Source organism: Podarcis raffonei, chromosome 1 (genome assembly GCF_027172205.1).
Source record: "Podarcis raffonei isolate rPodRaf1 chromosome 1, rPodRaf1.pri, whole genome shotgun sequence".
Taxonomy (NCBI): domain Eukaryota; kingdom Metazoa; phylum Chordata; class Lepidosauria; order Squamata; family Lacertidae; genus Podarcis; species Podarcis raffonei.
In genome coordinates, this window is record NC_070602.1 from 55,406,645 (window position 1) to 55,431,083 (window position 24,439).

The following is a 24,439-nucleotide window of genomic DNA, read 5'->3' on the forward strand; positions in this document are numbered from 1 at the left end:
CTCTTGCATGGCCCTAGCCCCTTTGACAGGGGTTCGGACAAAAGCATGGCGAGCCCCTGAATTCCTTTAATGGAATACTCTTGCAGCAGCAGCATTGGAGGGGCAGGAACAGCCAATCCATGCCCCTCCACCAGTCAACTCATAAAACCAATGCCTAACCGCAACCTTACAAGTTGTGACAATTTGCTACGCAGTAGGCAAAAACTAAATGGCACCAGCCAATCAGCCAAATGGACAAAAATCCTACCAGGCCCCTGCCTCAAAAGCAGACAACCCCATGACAGGCATAGCAAGGCCAATGTGAACAACCCTAAATAAAGGGAGGGTGGGAAGGTAAACCAATGCATGCAGCAAAAAGAGGAAGCTCAATGCTGCGCGCAGGGAATATAAGACTTCTCGGCTGTCAATCACAAAATGGCAACATCAAATTCTCCCCAACGACAAGAGGAGCCCAATCACAATGGTGGCCAACTACCTTTACCCGCCCAGCAACAGTGGGATGTCTTGTTAGACCCCACTGCAACACGTGCTCTCCATGAAGGAGAACACGCTTAATCAGAGCTTAACACTTTGCTCAGACACCCTCATCTGTTTATTTGTATGCCACTCCCCTCCCAAAAAAAGGACCCAAAGAGGCTCACAATGTATCAAATGAACAACAATAGATATAACAATTAAAAATAAATCATATTTAATTATTAAATTAGATTAGATTAATTTAAATTAAAATGATGATGATGTCCGTAGGTCCTCAGCATTATATAAAACAATACAAATAAGTAAACTTAACAGTTTAAAACTGAACAGGAGATTGAATAACATTCTTAATCAATGCACCCTGTGGACTTGCATTCTATTCCCTTTTTTCCTCTATTTTTAGAGGAGTTTCATACATTTTTTTCTGTTTCCCTTCCCCCTCTTTCACACACACACACACATTGGGCAGAATGAATGCAGCACTAAGACAATTATTTTTTTCAGTCCGTGGAGTTCTGCTTTCAGAATGGAATATTCCCTCTGTCTCCTCCTCCTACAGGAGCAGATTTGGGGCATGTATGGGATGTGCAAAGGGGGGGGGGCTTTTGCCAAAACACCTTAAAGAAAACTAAGGCACAATATAGTGGAAAAAAGCTTAAGTGCAACTGAAAGTGGTCAAGCTTTCATCCCCCTCTTTCCCCCTAATCCCTGTCCCTGAATGTGCCAGTCCAGCACCACTAATGCCAAATGTGAAGTTGCCAACCTGTTCTCTAATTCCAAGCATTAACCATATTCAGCCAGCAGAATCAAAGGCAGGAAACATGATAGGAGGCAAATTTAGTTCCTGCTGGCAGAACTTGCAGAGGAAAGAAGTGTCTTGTAGAGGCCATGGCTGCTTTCAATTTAGAAACTTGTGATTTGCAGTCTTGCCAGTGGCACACTTGGGGATCTGATCGCCGCATACCTGAAGCTACATGGAGTCAAATCTTTGGGCTATTTGATATGCAAATGTGGAACCTGAATGATATGAAAGTCAGATTTAAAAGCTCCTGACAAGCCAACAAGCTGCAGTGTGATGCTATTTACATTGCAAGCAACATTGGTTTTGTGTAATTAAAATGCATTCTCTGTTATGGTGCAGTAGTATTGTAATCGCAGCGAGGCGTTACGGAGATAAACGGTTTAAAAAATAAAAACCACTGCTGTCCCCTGACACTGTTTCCCTGCATACTTTCCTAACATTTCAGTGGATGCAAAGCTAAAGGAGATGTGAAAAACAGAGATGATAGTTATTTCTGTCACCATGGGAATCTAGATGTACTCGGGCTAAATGGAAGCTGTCAGGTTTTGCCGATTCTGAGCCTTAAGTATTTTTTACATTCCTGCCGTCAAGATATTTTGTTCCCTCCAGACATCAATGTATTCCACAGAGTTCTGTGTTTCAGTTGCCAATGCCCACTGCAGGGATTTGCAGTGTGGGCAATTGGGAGTCTCTGCATCATATCCTTGCTTCCGTGAAGGCTCTGGAGGGAAGGGGGGAAAGTCAATGAAATACCCCAGTGATTTAAAGGGCTCTCAAACAGCAGGAGTGTTGAGAATGCTGTGCACACACAAGCAGTGGGATACATTTACTCCATCCTGAGTAAGTAATGAAATCAAGCTATCTCTCCTGTCAGCAGGGCAAGGAAGTCAAAGTCATGGTTAGTCATTTAAAGGCGAGGCGGGCAGGAAGAGTAATGAATCATGACACCTTCACAATTACTTCCTCTGCACATGAACAAGCAGCAGGCTGCTATTCATATTTCTGCACTTGCCCCACAGAACTCATTCCCCACACTGAAAACATTTGCTTGCTTTGATCTGGGGTATTTGAAGCAATGCGCCCCACTAGCTTCCAAATGGCAGCTTTCGAATAATCCCAAAGAACTCTATGTAGGGATAGGGAAGAAATGTGACTCAGTTTGCATTTAAAGGTGGACCTGTGTAATTTGCACTTTCTGAAGCAATGCACAATGCAAAACACATTTTTCAAAATTTGCACTTATCCAGATTTTGTGATGTAGCTCTTCAGTCAAGTAATGTGCACAAAAATGCAGAGGTTAGGGGAAAGTATGCATAAAAATGTACATATTAGTGAACAGACAAAAATGCTGGGGGAAATGCTTTGCAAAAATGTTCCAGGATCAGAAGCAATGCTCCCCTCATGTATTCCATTACTTCCTTGTTCCCAGTATCTAGAGTGGTTTGAATCATTTCCCAAATCTATCCAAAAACAAACAAACAACTGAATAGGCATATAACTTAAAGGGACAGAATCATAGGTTACATTAGCACAAACATGTTAAGAGTGCTTTCTTTGTGCAGGAAAACAGGTAACTGTGGCATTCACCATGCAGGCAAGGAAGTGCTCCAATTTCTGATACACTAAATATATTGACTGCCTTGAAGTTTATTTATTACCATATAAACCACTTGGCAGTTATAGTGCCATGGAAGGATATTTAACGAAATACAAGTAAACACAGGGAAAGCACATCATTTCTACCTGCAACTGCTATAGCGTCCTATTCATCATCAGAACACAGTCACTTATGGCAGTTGAGGGGGTTTCTGCAGTGTGTATTTGAGAGAGGAGTATTTTATTTAAAAAACTGAGTCAGAACAGTTCAGATGTGCAGGAAATAAAAATCACGGCTATCCATGATATCTCTATGCAGAATACCAAAACAATTTAGGAAGGCAAATATTGTTCACTTTGCTTCCACAGATATCTGAAAACACTCTTTACACACAGATTGAAGGGTAAATATAGGCCTCTGTTTTACAAGTCCCAAGGACAGGGTTACTTTACAGCAGTGACGGCAAAAGTAATATTTTTGAATAGATGGAGAAAAGAGGATATGAAACCATTCAGCAAGAACAGTATGAAGGACATCGAGGATGCCTTTAAAGATGCCCGTTCTCAGCACCCATCTTGACTTTATAGACAGGGCCAAATAATTTATTTTTAAGGACCCATTAACCATCTCATGCAAAGGGATGCAAAGGACCTGCAAGGCCCTTGAGATTGTGTGGCTCCTCCCAGCTTCTCAAATGCAGATAGATAACTTCTGAAGCGGGGAGCCTTTTCTGTCTACGTACACTCCTCCTCACAATTATAAACTTTTTTTTAAATATAATAGCGCCTTAATTAGAATGGAATAGGAGCCAGATAAAATGGCTTTGGGGATGGACCAAGGCCACCTCTCCTCTATTCCTGGATGATACTTTGCCACAAACTGAACATGAGAGACTATGTCATCAGAATTGCCTACTGTGTATGGGCTGAGTTTAGTAAAACACATTTAGGTGATCAAGCAAGAAATCACCTGGGTTTTGTTTCTCAATTATTGATACATTATGAATGCTCAAAATGATTTTTACAATAGTTTGATTCATTTCAAGTGACAACCCTAGTGGAACTGTTTATATACTTATCTATTCTTATTTTTAAATGAATCCATTAAATGAAAAATGTTCCAGTTTACAACAGCCACCCAAATTGGTTAAGATAGTCATAATATAGCCATCACCTAATGCTGCACGTGTCCTCATCATAAGCCTGACCTCAGTAATAAATTTTATCACCAGTGGGAGGGAGTGACAGGATGGAATTTGCAGGATGGAAATATATTGACTCTCCTCTGGTTTGTAGCAACGTTGTTCCCTAAAGTGAAAGAATATGCTCACTAGAACCAAAGTCCCATCCCTTTGGGTTATCACAGTCACAGAAACTCATATAAACATGGTAATTATGGCTTGATCCTTATTTACTTGTGGTAGCCAAGAGGTGTGCTTTTTCCACTGGTGACACCAGTGTTGTCATTCTGCTGGCTTCTGAAGACACACTTGCTTAGGCATGCATACTGCTGAAGTGACCTTCTGATTTTATTGTTTTAACTCTGTTTCAATCATCATGCTTCTTAATTGCATGTTGCATTGTTTATTTTAATTAAGGATGGTTTAGTGACCAATCAAATTCTTATTGTGTATTTCAATTATGTTTTAGTTTTATAATTGTAAACCAATTAGAAGAAATTTTACCATATGTGTGATATATAAAATAACAGCAACTATTGAAACAACCAACTGCTTAATCATCATCACTGGATAGCACTAAACCATACTTATTGTGCTGCGAGTATGGAATAAAGGTGGTTAGACATGAATGGGGAGGGCCCTTTGTGTCTGTGATTCTATGCATTCACACACCGCCATATATTTAGGGAGGGAGGGGATGTTCAGCTGAGCACCTGTTTATTCAAAGAACATGCTGGAACGACTGTGTCCTAGCTAATTTTTTAATTCACCAAATAATTCTCCTTGTAATTCAGACAGGACTCTGATCTATATTTTGCTCAAATTCCTTGTGTATGGGTTTTTTTTTGTGGGGGGGACTATTACAAGTTCTCATCTATCACTTTTTATTTTCCTTTGTAGTCCAAACAACCTCTTCCTCCTCTAACTAGAAACAAGTTCATTCCTGCATCTAAATATGGCAACCATACTGTGATCACTGTGGCTCACATCCCACAGCCAAGTAGACCTGTAGATGTGATGAAAAAGCAGGCATTATGGAAAAACAGCTGGAATCTGTTAATGAGGACAGATAGCAGAAGGTCAGGACATACTAATGGAAAAGTTTTTCATTGCAATGAAATATATAGAAGGGTGAGGTGAAACCAAACTGGCATGAAATCTCTTCAAAGGGAGCCACCTGTGATTATAATTGAACTCACTTTCTACTTACGTGGAATATCCAACCCTTATAGCTGGGATTCTAAGCCTCCTAGATACATCATTGCCCCTGCACTTTCTCAGTGCAGAATGGGGTAATGTACAACACTTGTAAACTAATCAGAAGCTATAATAAATCAACCATGATGCAAGAAAAACAAGGAACAAAAATAAAATCTGCTTTTGTGAAGTCCACAGTAGTTTGCTTGAGATTAAATTATAATGATACCTTCCCACCCCCACCCCCCAAAAAATGGTTCCGGTTATTACACCAGGACAGCTTTAAATATAACCTTTTTGATACAGGATTATGAAAACAAGTGGAAATAGATTTCAACAGTCCTGAGGCATGGCAAGAAGAGCCTCTTTTAAAATCCAGACTGGAATTTGGAAGCTCATGCTGTTGTGAATATAAAAAACACCTCCCCATTTGAAAAGCAAAATTAACATGCAAACCCTGCTTGAGATTTAATCCTGGCAAATGTAGCTTTTTCCAAGTGCTACTTCTGACTATGCAGCCTTTTTATAGCAAAATAAACTGGGTATTCGGGCATACAATTTTCTGAGGAGTGAAATCCAGTAGAAGACATTAGAGAGAGCTTGCACTATTCTGCACTGTAGCCAACAACTGCTTCTTAGTTCATAATGCAAGAGCTGCTGACCAATGTAGCTTCATAAAAGCCACCTGTACTATTGCACTACAGACAAGCTTATTAACTGGCTAAGCAAAATTAGGGCTTTTCATTCTTGCTCTTGGGGGGTGCCAGTAAACATAGGAAGCTGCCACTTTGGTTGGTCTGAAAGTGGGGCTTATTTTACACATATTACCTTGTTTAGGTCATATCCTGATGAAGTGGAAAATTAAAGTGGCCTTGTCCCTTTGCAGGAGTGGGAGACCTATTAGAGTAGTTATCCCCGAACGGCTAATGGAATCTGATGGATTCCTGTGTGCTCTGAGGGATTTCCCAACTAGGCAAGTTGGTGTTCTTGTCAAACCTGTGTGCTCTGGGGGACATTCCGGCGGGTAGGGTTGGTGCTCCTGTCAAAGCCCTCTAAGCACTCTGAGGAATGGAGAGATGACATGAGTGACGGACAGAATTGCTTTGAAGTGCTCTCTCCTGCTAAACAGAGCCAGTTTGACTCCTTGCTATACACCTGATCTGAAAGCAAGGAATCTGGGTGGGAGACGGCTAGGATGCACACAGAGAATTGACTCATTTAGAAGGATTTCCTTTTTTCCTCCCGCCCTTTAAAAATACAAGCTTCAAGACATTCCAAGCAGCAGCAAAGTTCATCTGCTAGCTCCACTGCTGTTCAGATGCACTTTGAAAATGGACGGGGCAGAAAAGCCTCTGGGACTGATGCTACATGACAGCCCCTATTTTCAAAGCACTCTTCAGTGGCAGCAAGGCTGCTAGTCACCCACTGCCAGCCAGTCACACTTTGCCGTTGCTTGGAGTGGCACGGAGCTTGGCTTTTGAAAGGGAGGGAGGAAAAGCAAACAGACCCTCAGCCAACTCATAAGCTATGTAGGGATGTGTGAGTAATTCAATTCAGTTCACATTTAAGAGTGAATCTATCTTATCTGTGTTTTCCAAAACAATATGAAACACGGCCATCCTTCAAAATTCAAATCTCTCTGAATTTTGCATTGCAGTTCTATAGCCAAGCACTGTGTACAATATGCATAGTTAGGTAAACTGTGCAAATACATATATTAGTGAAACAAAAATGCATCTTTCTAAGGGAAACATAAACATTAGGGGAAATACACTTTACAAAAAAAGGTGCATAGATGAAAGAAATGCATACCAAAATGTGTTGATTAGGAGAAATTGTGTGATCAGGTGGTGACAGCCCCAGTCCCCAGGGATCATAAGGAAGGAATAAAGACTCTGACAACATTATATGGAATTAAAATGTCTCACAGAGCACCCCGATATCCCATTTACCCTGATGAGCCCCAGTTCCCCCCGGGGGGGGGGGCTGGGAGGGATACAGGCCCAAGGCCTAAGCCAAGATCTTCCTACATCCGCACGCCAGTGGCACAGAGGCAGCAAGAGGCCCCATTAGTGAAAGCAAACCATTTTTAGAACAAATTAAGTTATTAAGTCTACACAAAACTCCTGGAATGTCAAGGAGCATTGCGAGCTTTGGGTATGATGCATAGGAAAGAAGCTGGTTACCAGAGGACAGTAGTGTGCATTACATGATTTGTGATTTTGATTCTATACTATTCTTAGCAAAACCTTGGGGACAGCATCAAATGTGATTTTAGTCCCTTAAGGCTGCAATTCTATACCCACTTACCTGCAAGTAAACCAACAGTGCAACCCTAAGTATGCTCTACTGAATTCAATGGCTCTTACTCCTAAGTAAGTGAGGCTAGGAGTATGGTAGGTGTGTGTAGCATTGTGTGTGGTCCAATTCTACTCTGCTGCCTACGTACATTTGGAGAAATATATCACCCCTATGAATGTATAGCCCAAATATACCTCTCTTTTTTGGTTCAGAGGCTGTTCTTTTACAGAACTTTCTAACAAAGTTAATAGACAGAGATTGCAGGGGCATTTCAAGAGCTGCTCGTGGGTATTGCCAACATCAGCAGGCTCCAGTGTGCTATTTCTTCTGATCTTCAACACATTCATATGAATGGCTTGTCTTCAGGAAACAAAACACGCAGAGGCAGAAACAATAGAAGAAAGGAGCACTTCAAAGCACATTTGAAAATCACCATAGCTCTGTCCCATGCTATCTAAAAATAAGACTTGAATCAGAGTCACTGACTTTGTTTTTTTGTGTGTGCATAGGAGACTGCTTTTCTTTTGGTCCTCAGATGAGTAGCATGCAGGGATTCTACACCATTCACAGGCTCTCTGTCTTGCTTCTTTTCGAGGTCCTTTCCATAGGAACTGACCTTACTGCTGGGAGCACATTCGACCTGCTGAGTGGACAGCTTGGCATTTATCAATACATCTAAGCAACAAGTAGGAGCCCCTTGAAAGAAATAGGTTTCATTCTTCTTTTCCTCATGGCAAACGCTTGCAAGGTAGCATTGAAATCAGTGTGGTTGATTTCTAAATACGATGCTTGCTTTTTGCTAGATTCAGGCTTTCCCTTAGAGGATATATTTGTGCAAGTGGCTTTGTCAAAGGCAGGATGCTCATTCTAAAAAACAAAATGGTAGTAAGGAATCTACACTTTGAATGAGTTCTTATAAATATAATAGGTACTCTCCTTAGTGTTAAGAAGATGAAGCTCTTGATGAAGAGATGTGGTTGTCTCTTCAGATTTTTGGGGCCCCTTCTGGTTGGCCATTTGCTTGAAGGTGTTGAAGGTGTGCCCATTCCATCCAAAGGTTGCACTGTTGCAGGACTATGGCTTTAGCTGAATTAATCCCAGGAACCTGGGCTGGAGGAAGAGAGTTTTCACTCCACTCTACTTCCAGGTAATGCCTCCTACACTGCAGCTGTATCCTAATATTAGCTCTGGCCATGAACAAGGAGTTGACACTGTACATAGAGAAAAGATAATCAAGAGGGCCCAACCCACACAGTGTTGCATTGGACAGCTGTATATATGTTCCAAAGACAGACATGATAAAGGCATCACCTTTCTCTCTTTTGCATGTGCACATGCAGGAACTCATCCCTTGCCCTCTGTGGGCATGACGATCAATATACTTGAATAACTTGATCTTTTCAAAGTTCAACATGAACAGAGAGGTCCTGCACCTCCCAGATGAACATGTGGGTCAAAAGTTACATCATCATTAAATTTTTTTTGCACTTCTTGAATGCTGTGATAAAGTTGGCTCAAAAAAGGTATCAAAGTACATTTAAAAATGTATATTTTGAGATAATATGTGTTTTAAATACTATACATATTTAAAAGCAAATTTGTCTAATGCAGGATGGAATGAGACTTACAAGTGAACAGAGATAATGTAAGAAACATAATTAATGTCATAGAATATCTGTCTGATAGGAGCGATAAACAAGCAATTTTAATGTTTGTAGACGCAGAAAAGGCCTTTGACAACGTGATTTGGGAATTTATGTTGAAAAACTTAGAATATATGGAAGTGGGACAAGAGTTTTATAATGGTATAAAGGCAATCTATACGGAGCAGAGAGCAAAATTGATTGTGAACAATGTTATTACAGAAGATATTCAAATATCTAAAGGAACAAGACAAGGTTGCCCACTATCACCACTGTTATTTATAACGGTTCTGGAAGTCTTTTTAAATGCAATTAGACAAAATAAGCAAATAAAAGGGGTAACAGTAGGTCTAAATGAGTATAAAGTTAAAGCCTTTGCCGATGATTTGGTACTGACTATGGAAGAACCATTAGAAAGTGTGAAGGAGGTGTTAGATGAAATGGAACAATTTGGAAAGGTGGCAGGATTTAGATTGAATAAGAGAAAGACTAAAATTATTGTAAAAAATATGGAACAAAGTATGATTGATTTGTTGCAGCAACGAACTGAGATAGAGGCGGTGAAAAAGGTCAAATATTTGGGAATTTGGTTATCACCTAAGAACATTGATTTGTATCAAAATAATTATATCCCGGTTTGGAAAGGAATTAAGAAAGATCTGGAGGTGTGGGCCAGAATGAAATTATCATTCTGGGGAAGAATATCTACGATAAAGATGACGGTGCTACCGAAAATGCTGTTCTTATTTCAGACTATACCCATATTAAAGGGTACAGGAACCTTCAGAGAATGGCAAAGAGTGATTTCAAGGTATATCTGGCAGGGGAAGAAGCCGAGAATAAAATTTAAGTTATTGACGGATGTAAAAGAAAGAGGAGGCTTCGCCCTGCCAGATATGAGACTGTACTATGAAGCAGCATGTATATGCTGGATAAAGGAATGGATAAAGCTAGAAAACAATGAGCTACTAGATCTTGAGGGTTTCAACAACAGATTTGGGTGGCATGCGTATTTATGGTGTGATAAAAAAAGGGTTCACAAAGGATTTGGAAACCATATCTTCAGAGGTCCACTAATAGAGGTCTGGGAAAGATATAAAAATATATTAGAACCAAAAGTACCACATTGGTTATCTCCGCTAGAGGTACTGAGTGTTAAGAAGATTAATATGAGAGAAAAATGGGGTACATATGGCGAATTGGTAACCAGTGAAGGAGGGAAATGGAAATTAAAGCCATATGAACAAGTTAAAGAGTATATGAATGATTGGCTGCACTATTTCCAAGTAAATGAAACATTCAAAAAAGATTTGAAGGATAAAGGATATACTGAAAAAGAATCAATTTTCCAAAAAGACATAATAAATAATGAGTATAAAATTCTGTCAAAAATGTATAAGATATTGTTAGAATGGTATACTAAGGATGAAGAGGTCAAATCGGTAATGATACAGTGGGCAAGGGATGTGGGGCACAACATTCAATTCGAAGAATGGGAAAAATTGTGGAAAGAGAACATAAGATTCACGGCTTGTACGTTACTGAAAGAGAATGTGATGAAAATGTTTTATAGATGGTATATGACACCTGTAAAATTAGCAAAAATGTATAAGATTGATAACAAATGTTGGAAATGCAAAGAAAAATAAGGGACGTTCTTTCATCAATGGTGGGAATGTAAGAAAGTGAGAAGCTTTTGGGAAATGATATATAATGAGATGAAAAAAATGTTAAGATATACTTTTGTGAAAAAACCTGAAGCTTTTCTTTTAGGGATTGTAGGAAAGGACATAAGAAGGAAGGACTGCAAGATTTTCCAATACGCAGTAACGGCAGCCAGAATTGTGTTAGCCCAGAAGTGGAAACAAGAAGAGATACCGACGGTAGAAGAATGGAGATTAAAATTGACAGATTATGCAGAACTGGATAAACTAACTGGAAAAATTAGATATAGCAAAGATCAAAAGTTTATTGAGGACTGGGAAAAATTTGTGGACTATCTGAAAAATACATGTGATGTTAACACAACGCTAGCAGGATTTCAAGAGGCACTGTAAAAAACAAATAAGTATTGTTTATTAGAAATATTAGGAACAAGGAGGAATATTGGCAATACGAAAAAAGGGAATGTGTATTAAAGGTATAAATATGGATGATTGTCAGAGACGCTGAAGGAAGTCCAAAACAGTTATGATTTGTTGTATTCGAGATGAAATGTATAATTTGATGAAAATCAATAAAATTTAATAAAAAAATAAAATAAAAAAATAAAAAAGAGACTTACAAGTGAACAAATCTGAGTTATACCTACTGGAAATACAGAGATTTGTCCAACTCATGAAAATTATCTAGCCCTTTAGTGGAAATGAGCACTCACACTTAAATTGTGGGTGCCCTTTCCGGGATCGCGAGTCAGTGAACTACCCTGCGTGCAGGGATATGGGCTGGGCTCTTATTTCTGTTCTTATCCTGGGGCAAAGTTCTTAACCTGGAGCAACCACTTCCTGGTTAGCAGAGTTTGTAACCCAAAGCGTCTGTAACCCAAAGCATCTGTAACCCGAGGTACCACTGTATCTGGATTCAGGCCAGTCTGGATTCAGGCATGGGTTGGGGACTGAATTGGCCTTGTCCACCCTTATGGATGATGTTGAGAGAGAGAAGGACAGGGAGAGTGCAACCCTGCTCCTTCTGTTCAATCTCTCAATGGCTTTCAGTAGGATTGGCCATGATATTCTTCTGGACTGATCCTGAGGGGTTGGGATGTGTCACAAAGACTCTGTTCCCATGTGCAGTGTTGTGTCCAGAGAGTAGCACTAGGAGAGTGCTCTTTGACCCACTGGTGTTCATGATGTGGGGTGCCACAGGGCACTATCTTGTCCCCAGTTCTATTCAACATCTATATTAAACCATTGGGAATTGTAATTAGAAGTTATGGAGCAAGATGCCATCAGTATGCTGAAGGTTCCAGAGATTCCAGAGACTTGCCACTCAGGGCTGTAACAGTTGAGGACAGGGAGGTACAGATTTCCTCTTAGGTCAAACTGTTCCACCTCCCCTGAGCTTTAGGGTCCTGGGAAAATATTTCAGGATTTCCTCCCTCAACATGTGAACATATGTAGCTCAGGGAAAGGGGAATAGTGGCTGCCTACCCTTCAGTCCAGTGGCTGAGTGACCTTGCCTTTTCCAAGTGAGTTGAGTTCCTAAGTGGTGCCTGAGTTTAGTTAAGCCCCACACGATGACTCATTTGTAGATCTTGCTGTATTTAAGCTAATAAACTATGACTCTAGTTACTCAGTGCTCTTGGGTCCTATCTCTTTATTCAGGTGTGCGCTTGAAATCATGTCTTGGATAAATTTATGTAAAGCTGGATAAATGCCTCCAAGTTACTCATTCAATCAGCTGTTATGTTACACTTAAACACATATCTTCATCATTCTTGGTCATCCAGGGAGAAAGGGAAGTCTATAACAGGAAGGGTTTATAAATGTAAGGTGTGGACTAACGCCAAAGGAATTAGTGTGGAAATGAAACTGTTGGAAAATGCATTAATGAGATTATGTGAGTCCTTGGAACTGACATGTGGGGGAGTCTGAAGACCTGGAATTTGTCTTCGTACCATTTGAATATGCACATTAGGGAAAGACACAAAAAGTAACTGATGCATAGCATAAATTTTGAGCTTTGTAAAGAGAGATGAGTCATGTTCAGCGGCAACAAGACACCTCTTGTAGGTTTAATCCATCACCTTGGAAAGTGTTGTGTGTGTTTTTAAACCAGGACATAATAGGCAATACTAAAACAAGACAGAGTGACAAAGTTTCTGCATTATATTTGGGCATCCATACAGTGTAAAAACACATGTTTATTTTTAAACAACCCCCCCCCCCACCATGAAGCAAATTAAATGGGAACAAGCACTAAACTTGCTGGCTATTCTATTTCTGGAGGTAGCTTTTACGTCGCGTGAAAACTAAAATGTAATGCAGAAATTAACAGTTAGGGTAATATTGGGATAATGGTATTAAACTGCCTTGCAAGCACAACCACGGTCAACATCAGATGGAGCTTACAGCTTTTACTGTTCTCCTCCTCCCTGCTGTGCTCTACAAGGGCTACACTGAGACGGAGGAGAAGAAGGAAGCTGACTGGTAGTGTCAGCCCCTGGACTAGTTGTGAGTAAGGAGGCAGGTGTGTTGGGGCTGGTGGGCATGAGATTGGTGAAGCAGAACCCCATTTGCTTGAAATGTCTGGCTTCCGCTGGGTTCAGGTGTGCAACTGAAATTACATAAGGAAGAGTTTTGAGCAACAAATAGGGTATTTAAGATACCCTAAATAGGGTAACCTAAATAGAGCATCATCCCATTTTCCCCTACAGAAATTTTTAACACAGTCTTTCCACTGCCATCATGGGAATAGTTAAGATCCTGCCTTCTTGTTTTGGGCAACAGTCTCTTCTAGCAACCAGTCACTAATGCATCAGAAACATTCAATATGGGGCAGAGACGCATGTGAGAAGAGGCACAAAGGACGGTTGGCACACCTTTGATTAAATATAGCACAGTCTTTGAAGGAATTCTCCTAGGTATATCAAGTGCTTCTTTTGGCTCAACTTCACAGTTCTCTGGCGGGGAGAAGTGATTTTGATAAACAACAGGACTGGGTCCCCCACTTCTGGACCAAAGGCTGCATTCCTTGCATGCAAGATAAGGCCCTCCAATGTGGCATCTGAGCAGCCAGCAGCAGGAAAGACAATCAGCCAGATGTTTCTTCCACATGGCAAGCATCTGCATCTGATATTATCATGCATTCATTGTGTTTAAAGAGCTTAGTAATTCATCTATGCTACTGATATTGATCTTAGACCTCCAAGCCAACCCTTGGGTTAATGGGATGGTTTTGCACTAAAGAGGGACTCAGAAGCTCAACACACACACAAACACGCACAAACCCAACTACCAGCTGCAACAGTAGTGCTCTTGCAGCCAGAGATTTATTTGTTTTGTCTCTTTATGACACAGCAACACAAGGCCTTTGTGTTCTGGCTTTGATAAACATGGCAAACTGCCCATGTGTACATAAGGCCCTTAGGCTAAGCATGGAGGTGGCTGCTCAGACACTGCTAATTGCAATATGTTCCTGAGAAAATTAAAATGTGACATACTGGTGAATATATTCCTTGAACATGCTGAGGTCAATAACTTCCGTTCTGAATTTCAAACTGAAGAGACACACACAAACACAAGCACAATCCCTTTTGATATATTATACCACCTGCCTGCCACCACCTCCATTTATGACTGGGCCCTGCCTAGTCTTTTAGGCAATTGCTCTTAGGCTCATAAACTTCATTTACAAAAACACTGTCACACTACTGACTTATTGAGTGCCTGCAGAAGAACTGAGCTTTATAGTCATTAATGTTTTGAGAGGATTCTTCACAGTCCATTTTACTGTCTGAAGAATTTTTTTTGTTCTTAAATGTTTTTGATGTTCTTAATTGTTTTAAGTGCTTTAAATGTGACTTTGTTATAGTTTTTACTTACCGTATTTTTTGCACCATAACACTCACTTTTTTCCTCCTAAAAAGTAAGGGGAAATGTCTGTGCGTGTTATGGAGGGAATGCCTACGGGTGGCATGCCTGCAGATTTTCCTCCTCTAAAAACTACGTGCGTGTTATGGTCAGGTGCGTGTTATAGAGCGAAAAATACGGTATATTATTTTGCCACTTTGTTGTTTGGTGTCTCTGGCACCTCTGAGGGACAGGATAGAAATATTTACTACTACTACTACTACTATTATTAAAATCAGCTTGATGTGTCAAGGTGATTTACAAACATGCCACAAAACAGCTTAAAATAGTGTTTTAAAAAAGAACAAGAACCATTGCAGATAGGTTCAAATACAATACAAAATGAACCCCTAAGGCAGAGACTTTTTCTGTTCTGTGGAAAATGCTTGTCGAAACAAATATGCCTTCAATTGTTTCCAGAAAGTACAAATTGTGGATGTCTGTCATATCTCAAGAGGAATGCTGTTCCACAAAACATAGGCAGCCACACCAAAAACGCTGCTCAGAGTTCTTTTGGAGTTAGCTTCTGATATCTGGGGGACTTTAAAGAGAAACTTTGTGGGAAGGAACTCACAGTTTGAAAAGGAGTTATTGGGATCCAAGGTCAAAATATCATTAAAAAATGTATGATTTATTACTTGAGTGGGAGACAATGGAGGAAAGAGTAAAGTCTTCAATGATAAGTTGGGCTAGAGATGTTGGACACAATATTGATTTTATATTATGGGGAAAACTGTGGAAAGTAAATATAAGGTTTACAGCATGCTACTTAAGAGGAAATTTTATGAAGATGCAGTATAGGTGGTATCTGACACCTAATAGATTAGCAAAAATGTCAAAACCAATAAACAGTAACTGTTGGAAATGTAAAACAGAAGAAGGAACCTTTTACTACATGTGGTTGTTGTGTAGCATAATTAGAAATTATTGGGAAATTATTGATACTGATTTTTTTTAATAAAAAAAATTTAAAAAACCCTTTTCCAAAAACCTGGAAGTATTGCTCCTGGGATTAATAAGAACAGAAGTCTCCAAAAGAGAGAGAGAGAAATCTGTTTATATATGTGGCAACGGCTGCCCTTGTATTATTAGAGCAAAATTGAAAAACAGATAAAGTACCAACAAAAGAAGAATGGTACATTAAACTGTTAAAATATGCAGAGCTAGCAGGGATGTCCAATAGAATAAGAAATCATAATGACAAAAGATATAAGGAGGAGTGGTTATTGTGTATGGAATATCTGAAAAAGTATTGTACACAAACAATCTACCTAGCAGTATGGTAAGATTTTCAGCAGTGTAAGAAATAAATAAAGTGCATAAAAGTTGTTGTGATAGATGGGGTGGACTAAGAATACACAGGGGAACGAGGGGATAAAAAGAACCATGGAAGGAAAGGAGAGGAAGTCGGCCAAGAAATGTTTTCTGATTTTTTTGTCTATTCTTTGAAATCTTAAAAAATGATACCTTTTCTTTATTTTTCAAAAAAAAACCACCATTATTTTTGTTCATACTTTGTTGATATGGAATCCTATCAGAAAAACAAATAAAATATGAAAAAGGAGTGGGAAACATAGACAGCAGAAGGGACAATGGCCAGTAAGGAGGAGAGAAGGCCTGAGAGAACATCCATTTGATATTTAGGGCTGAGGAACGAATGAGGCCAAATCAACTTTCCCAGACCTAGCGCAAAGCTTGGCAATCAGGGTGTTAAAGGGGGAGATTAGCAAAGTCTGTATTGTGTAGCAAAGAACAGAGACTTATCTGTGTGCAGTTCCTGGAGGGCAGGGCACTGGGTGGCTCTGCAGAGTTTCACGGGAAAGCACCAGCACTTGGGATTGTGGTTTGAGAACAATGGCTAATGGACCATTTATATCTTCGATATAAAGCAGTGTTTCCTGTATCATAATTTTATATCAGCAGTTCGGGAGATTCAGTATGACACATCTTAATTATTAATCTTTAAAAAATTTCTCCTGGAGAACAAGTAAATGTGACAGTCCACTAATTATGCCTCAGCTGGGGATGGGGGAGCTAAAGGCTCAACTCCAGCATTTCAGAATAAGAACACCGAATATTTTCTGACCAATTAGCTCCATATTTCCCCAGCAACAAAAAAACTGAGAGTTGTACCAGCATTGACTTTAGCCCTATGCTCACATTTGGAATGTATACGCTGTGAGAAAATAGAACAGAGCGTGAACACTCCACTCCCAGAACTGCTTCTCTGAAGCCATGTGCCACTCTCATGTTGTGGGTCACATTGGCTTGGAGGTACGCAGTGCTTTTTTCAGGGGACACTCAAGGGTATGCAGTACTGGCACCTATCTTTTGTTGTTGTTAAAAAGCACTTTTTTAAAATGTTGAGTTCTGGCACTATTTTTTTCAAGGAAAAAAGAAAAAGCACTGGAGGTATGCATTGCATAGGTCTGAACCACAGAATCAAGCTCTATAGATTGCATGGATTGGGAACAGATTGCAAAAACCAGGCTTACGAACGTGTGATTCTATGGCATGGGTTGTAATGTAAGTTAGCTTATGGAAGGTCATGAAATAAAAGAGAGGAATTCAATGTAGTACTAAGGAGATTTCTTAAAAATCACAGAATATGTCACCCTCCAGACCTCTTGTGGAGGAGGCACATGAAAAGGGCCTCAAGATTATGACTGTAGAGTCCTGGTTGGTTCATATGTAGAGAGGCGGTCCTTGAGGTATTGCAGTCCTGAACTGTTTAAGGCTATATAGGTCAAAAGCAGCAACTTGAATTGGGCCCAGAAATGAACTGGCAGCCACTGCAGTCAGGCTGGAGAGACCTGGCTTCCTTCATACACCAATTCTGAGAAGTTATAGGATGTCTCTTCTTCTCTTCATAACAGTAGCTGCAGAAAAAACCCCAGAAATCTTAAAAGTCCTAAATCTGCCTTTACTATTGACTTGAAAATGGGCAATACCTTTTGTAGATGAAAAAGAGACTCCATTTGATGGAATATAAATCTATCTAGGAACGATGAAAAAGAGTCAAGGTAAAAGCATTTTATTTTGTAGTATTCTTGTGCTACCTTTTATAGGGCTAAGTAAAACCTGCATAAAGATCTTTTCAGAACTGTATACTGTTGTATCTCTCTGAAGAGTGTTGTAGAGGTGAAAAAGCACCCCATATAATCAAATGCAGTAAAGTCAGTGGATTGAAAATGACCTTCAGAATTCTCTCCCTCTCTTTATCTCTTTCTGTCTTGTACTAGTTCTGAATGCACCTCCTAGCACTCCTTGGAATAAGCACTGAGGATATCAAAACGATTCCTTCCTTCCATACTATTCCATCTCAGCACCTAGCTCCACTCCACAGATATGACACATTCTCAAGCCGCACCTATCCTGTTTATAATGCAAATTTGGGGGATATCTTCATGTTTGCCTATCTGCCTTGCTGGCAGGTAGGGATGTTTGAGGAATTTGATTTCTGGGAATCCCAAGATGTGCTCACTTGATCTGCACATCCCAGACTAATATATGGATTGGAATGCAATGATGCTTCAGATTTTTCACATCTCTGAATTCTGCTGTGCCGGTCTTTGCTCAAACTCATAACAAAATGTTCAACTTTCAAAACGTTCGAAAACCAAAGCATGGCTTCTGATTCGCTGCATGAAGCTCCTGCAGCCAATTTGAAGCTGTGGAAGCCCTGTCAGACGTTCGGCTTCCAAAAATAGTTTGTGAACTGTAATAGTCATTTCCATGTTTGCGACGTTTGCAAGCCAAAATGTTCGAGAACTAAGCTGTTTGAAAACCAAGGTACGCCTGTACTAGGTTTAATATTAGGAATCAACAAATTAGTCTGTTTGCATTACTTTTACATACGTTCACCATTAAATCCATTGTGTCCCATTTCCTTGTTAATCAGAAATTTAAAATGAAACAAAACTCTGCACAAAAGTTTACATGCAAAGTGAGAGCATACCCCGGAATCTTTGGAGATAAATAAATTGGATTCTAGGGACGTGGGTGGCGCTGTGGTATAAACCACAGAGCCTAGAGCTTGTCAATCAGAAGGTCAGTGGTTTGAGTCCCCGCGACGGGGTGAGCTCCCGTTGCTTGGTCCCTGCTCCTGGCAACCTAGCAGTTCGAAAGCACATCAAAGTGCAAGTAGATAAATAGGTACCGGTCCGGCGGGGAGGTAAATGGCGTTTCCATGTGCTGCTCTGGTTTTGGTGTTCTGTTGCACCAGAAGTGGCTTAGTCATGCTGGCCACATGACCCAGAAGCTGTCTGTGAACAAACGGCGGCTCCCTCGGCCAGTAAAGCTAGATGAGCGCTCAAACCCCAGAGTCATCAGTGACTTAACAGTCAGGGGTCCCTTTACCTTCACCTTAAATTGGATTCTAGGGCTGGCTCACAAACATTACTTATCGTGACTCATTAACACCTAGTTTTAGAGCATGATGATCAAACTCCGTATAGTTCCAAATTAATAAGTAAGACCATGAAATGTTCAGACATGAAATCTGTGAAATCATTTAATATAGTTTAAGTGTTATGTATGAAAGATTAAATTTCCTTGCTGTTCCTTGTTGCTACACCTGTGATGGAAATGAGAACTTACAGTACATTTCATAAATTGTTTTAAAGTTCAGCTTCTGGGATTTCTTCACAGCTTTTTGTTGAAATGTTGGTTGTTGCTCCTTTGAGAAAGGTCCCCATATTGTATCAAAGGGGATAATCCTTCAATTGACACCTTTATAAACCTTTTAGGATAGAGTTTTTTCCTTTCAGCAGAAAAATCTCTCTCTCTCTCTCTCTCTCTCTCACACACACACACACACACACACACACACAGAGAGAGAGAGAGAGAGAGAGAGAGAGAGAGAGGAGTTCAATTATGGCAATGTTAGGGTCATTTACCACAGTAAGCCCAAAATGTGGGAGAAATTCTTTATGTAGGCTAAATGCAGCTACAGTAAATGTGACCAATAGAGGTTGCATCAATGTGACTCCTTTAATCATATTGGGTGGAATGAATTCTATGAACATTCATATTTGCTCATTCTAGTGTTTGCATACCACTTGGGGCAACTAACAATACTTACAATACTTACTTACAAATACTTACAAATAAAACACAATAACTTTTAAAAAATGCATAATAAAAAAAATCAGTGTTAAGAAGTGTGCATCTCAGGATCTTTTGACATTGAGACCTGAGTGTGTCCTGTAACTAACATGTTATGAAGCTAAGGGATACCACTATCTGAAATTTTGGGATGACATAGCCAAGGAAGAGGAAAAGAGCAAAGGAAGGCTGAGAAAGAGAGGAGGTTTCCCTAAGAGCTGATCAGTGAAAGCAGAAGACAAAGGAGAGGGGCGCTCCAGAGAAGGGGTTACTCTGCAAAGCTGGAGTTTTATGTGGTGACAGAGACAGTAGGCAAAACCAAGTCACCATTTTTAAAAAAAGATCCTGATAAAAACCTTTCCTAAAGAATCTGAACAAAAAAAATCTGAAACAAGGCTGTCTGAACAAAAGTTTGTATAAACACAGTGGTACAGCATTAGAGAGAGGACGATTGAGACTCATGAGACAAAGTGTTCCACAATCCAGGTGCTTTATCCCATACCCATCAAGCAGGTCTACACAGAGAAGGACCACTCCATCAGAATTGAAGGCATGGCCAGGATGGTGTGAGAAAATAAGCCATTTAAAGTTTTAAAGCTAATCACCAACACTTTGAATAACGCCTGGAAACAAATTGATAACCAGTGTAATGCTTGCATTAGAGGTGTAATATGATCCCATAAGCGAGCAGTCACCAACATCCTTCCTTTTGCATTCTGTTTTTTTTAAAGATATTTATTGAAATTTTCAACTTTAATACATTAAAAAAAGAATCAAAAAAGAAAAAACAAAAAAGTTTAAAAACACATAACGTTCACAATCCTTATTTTTCTATAACATATTTCCCTGACTTCCCCACACCTCCCCTTCTTATATTCCAATTCAAAATATTAGTTCAGCAAGTTCTTATCCCTAATTTTAACCTTTTTCTATTTAGTTCATTTTAAAAAACCAATTTTGCCTTATCCAAACTTAAACATCAATACTTATGCATCAATACTCATTCTTAAAACATTTTTCTAACGTCGACCCAAATTCCCTTCCACGAATTCCCCAATTTTCATACAAATAACAAAGTAAAATAAAAACAAAACAGATTGTAATTATGCACCCTTTGGATTCCCAAACTCCACCCCCCCTTTCCCGGTTTCAATCCCCAACAAATGTCCATCAGTCTTAGTCTACTATCAGCCTGGAGATCTCACGTCCGAGGCTCTTAATTCTCTCTCAATTCCTCTCTGCCGGTTTTTTTGATAGTCCTTAATATTAAACACTAGATCTCAGAGAAGCTCTGGCCCAACGGGATCCATGTTTCTTCCAGCCAGACCTCCATACTTAAAAGTGGAGCCCAAATCATGTTTCTTACTCCTTTCAAGTCCAAATGTCCCCAAAGCTCCAACTTCCACCTTAAGCAAATTTGTAATCCTTGGGTCTTCAGATCTCCACATAAGGAGATCTCTCCATTCTTCAATCTCCAATTCAGACCAGATTTTCGACATCAATTTCTTATTTTCCTTTGTAGCCATCATGTCAGGCCTCTGGCTCTCCTTTGTCATCTGTAAAATTACAGCTCCTCCTTCCTTTTCCTCAGGAACAACATATATCTCCTTCTCCACACTCTCAAAACTCTCAAGTTTCTCTTTTTGTCCAGCTGCATGGGCTTCCTGAGTCAAATCCTTATCAAATTCAGTGATGTTATTTACTGTTAAGTTCAGAGTTGCAACATTTGTAGCCAAAACATCAATTTGGCCTTGTAGCTTTCCCAAGAGAACAAAAACTCTGTCCAACCCAGCCTGAATTTTCCCTCCTCCAGCCATTCTTGTAATGTCCCAAATCCCCCTCTAGAGGGATTTTGGTAACTTAGTATTCTTTCCAGTTCAAATCCAAAAATCAAGTTAGTTTATAACAGTTCTTCCTTGTTTTCAACAAATTGTAACCAAATTGTAACAAATATAGCCAGCAGAAGCAACAAAAACAAAGTTCTCTTTTCCCGTCTTGACAGCTAATTTGACAGCTGTCAAACTCTTCAATACCTCATCAGCAGGCTCTCTCGCGGAGCACTCCCGGGTCCGGGGGGGGGTGGCACTTCAGCTCCCAAAATTAGCTCTTTATCCTCCAGTAAGATTTCTTATATTGCCAAATCGTGAAATTAATGTCTTTTACCAAATAAAAAAGAAAGGGTTCTCTCGACCTTAGTTAGCAGGTCCTTGCTTTAGATTATTTACAAGACGGGGAGACGGACTTCCTGTTTGCGCCTTCCCCGATCGTGCCTAATTCAAAAAAAATATTTTTCTTTCCAATTTCCGTACTACTCACGGGTTGTTGCTTTAAAGTCCAATTGCTCACAAAAAGAAGTCAGCGTTCTCCGACCATGGCAATGCGGCTTCACTCCGCAGGAGAAGCATTCGACTCTCAGCACCGTGCCGCTCACCCCGTCCCCCGTTCTGAAGCCTTTAAAAAGGCTCCTTCACAGGTCGGGGGGGCGCAAATGGTGGCCGCCGAGTCACCAGGTTCACAGGCTTCACCACCTGTGATTTTTGAGGGTCCCCGCGTCGCCGCAGCGGTCAAGACCCAATCCTGCAGAGCCGATCCCCTCCGGAGCTCGGAGGGAATCAGCCATTAGCCGATGGCGCTAACCCGGAAGTCCCTTCCTTTTGCATTCTGGACCATGCTAGAATACACTTCAGGGATAGCACATTGCAATAATCCTTTCTCAATGTAACTAAGCCATATGTCACCCAAACCAGGTCTCATGACCTCAGGGATAAATGTTGTTGGTGCACCAGCCTAAGCTGGGCAAAAGTACTGTTAACTATAGCCGCTACCTGAGAATCTAGATGCATCCAGGTGCAAGCTGCTCTAAGCTGTCTTGGAGGAAGGACTGAATACAAATAGGAGAAATTTAAAGATTATTATTTTTTTGTAAACATAAAGCTAAAGGAAGACTTTTATTATCTCCAAATTGAAGTTGTCCGACATCTGATTAAAGCAATTCTATTCTATATTTGTTACCCTCAATTTAAAAGAATAATAATGGTGAAACTAATACTCAACAAGTTGGTCTAAGTTTATCTAGCAAGGCAGTGACAAGCCTAGTCACAGAAGGCAAGAGTTTGGCATTCCAATCTTCATCTCAGACCAATAGATCACCAGCAAAGTAAAAGACAAGACAGAAAGCAAAGCCTATTATTGTCTGTCTAGCACACACTTTACTGAGCATTGCATTTTAAAGGGCAGGCATGTCAGGCTTCATGGCCTTTTCCAATGCCTAAAATATTTTCTTTGTTCTCACATATTTGGCACCCGAATCCCTTGATAAGAAATTGTAAGGGGACCAGAAAATAGCATGCAACTCCATTCCTGTCACAAAGGTTATAAAAGAGAAGCCAGTGGCACAATCCAAACCATTTTCTTGTGTAATCTCCAAAACATGTAATTTTGTGCTACCTGCTCCAAAGACATTGCCCACACTGGTTGCAACACCCTTGAACTGGGAATGGAGAATGAATGACATCTCATTTCCCATCAGGCCGTAAAGTTCCCTAAGGGGGGGAAATGTCCAATTGTTTCCAAGTCTGTTGAGTGCGTCTGACGAACACTTATGAAACAAGTGCTTCAGTTGCCTTTCTTTGAAATATATATTTTCTCTCTGATCTTTTTTGTGTGACTTTGAACCTGTTTCTTTCTAAAAGAAAAATAGAACTTTATCTCACTAATGAGACCAAAATGTGAAGTTATCATAATGGTGGACACCTTATACAAATTTGTAATAACACTATTCACCTAGCAAACTAAAAAGGCTACTATTTAACATGAAACCACAAGGTAACCTTGGAGTGGTGTGTGTGTGTGTGTGTGTGTGAGTGAGAGAGAGAGAGAGAGAGAGAAATCTGCGGGGCATAATTCATTTCCTATTTTTTTACCCATATCCAGCCTACCACTGCCTAGTACAGTGATACCTCGGGTTAAGTACTTAATTCGTTCCAGAGGTCCTTAACCTGAAACTGTTCTTAACCTGAAGCATCACTTTAGCTAATGGGGCCTCCTGCTGCTGCCACGCCATTGGAGCACGATTTCTGTTCTCATCCTGAAGCAAAGTTCTTAGCCTGAAGCACTATTTCTGGGTTAGCAGAGTCTGTAACCTGAAGCATATGTAACCTGAAGCGTATGTAACCCGACGTACCACTGTACCTTTGTCACCTCTCCTGATTCATCTGGAAAAGAGAGAGCTGAGTATCATCTGCATATTGATGACACTCCACTTCTAAACTCCTTATGACAGCTCCCAGAAGTTAAACAGTATGAGGAACAAGATGGAACTCATCCCAAGCTCTCAAGGTGTCAGATGGTGCTTACCATAATTACTTTCTCAAAATGGCCCTGGAGATAGGACCAGAACTCAACCCCTACTTCTCTCAGCTGCTCCAGATGAATACTATGGTTAATGGCATCAAAGGTTGCTGAAAGGCCCTAAAGAATGAGGAGTATCATACTCCCGCCATCCCTCTCCTGGCAGATGTCATCAACCAGGGTGACCAAGGCAGTTTCAGAGCTATGACCGGGCCT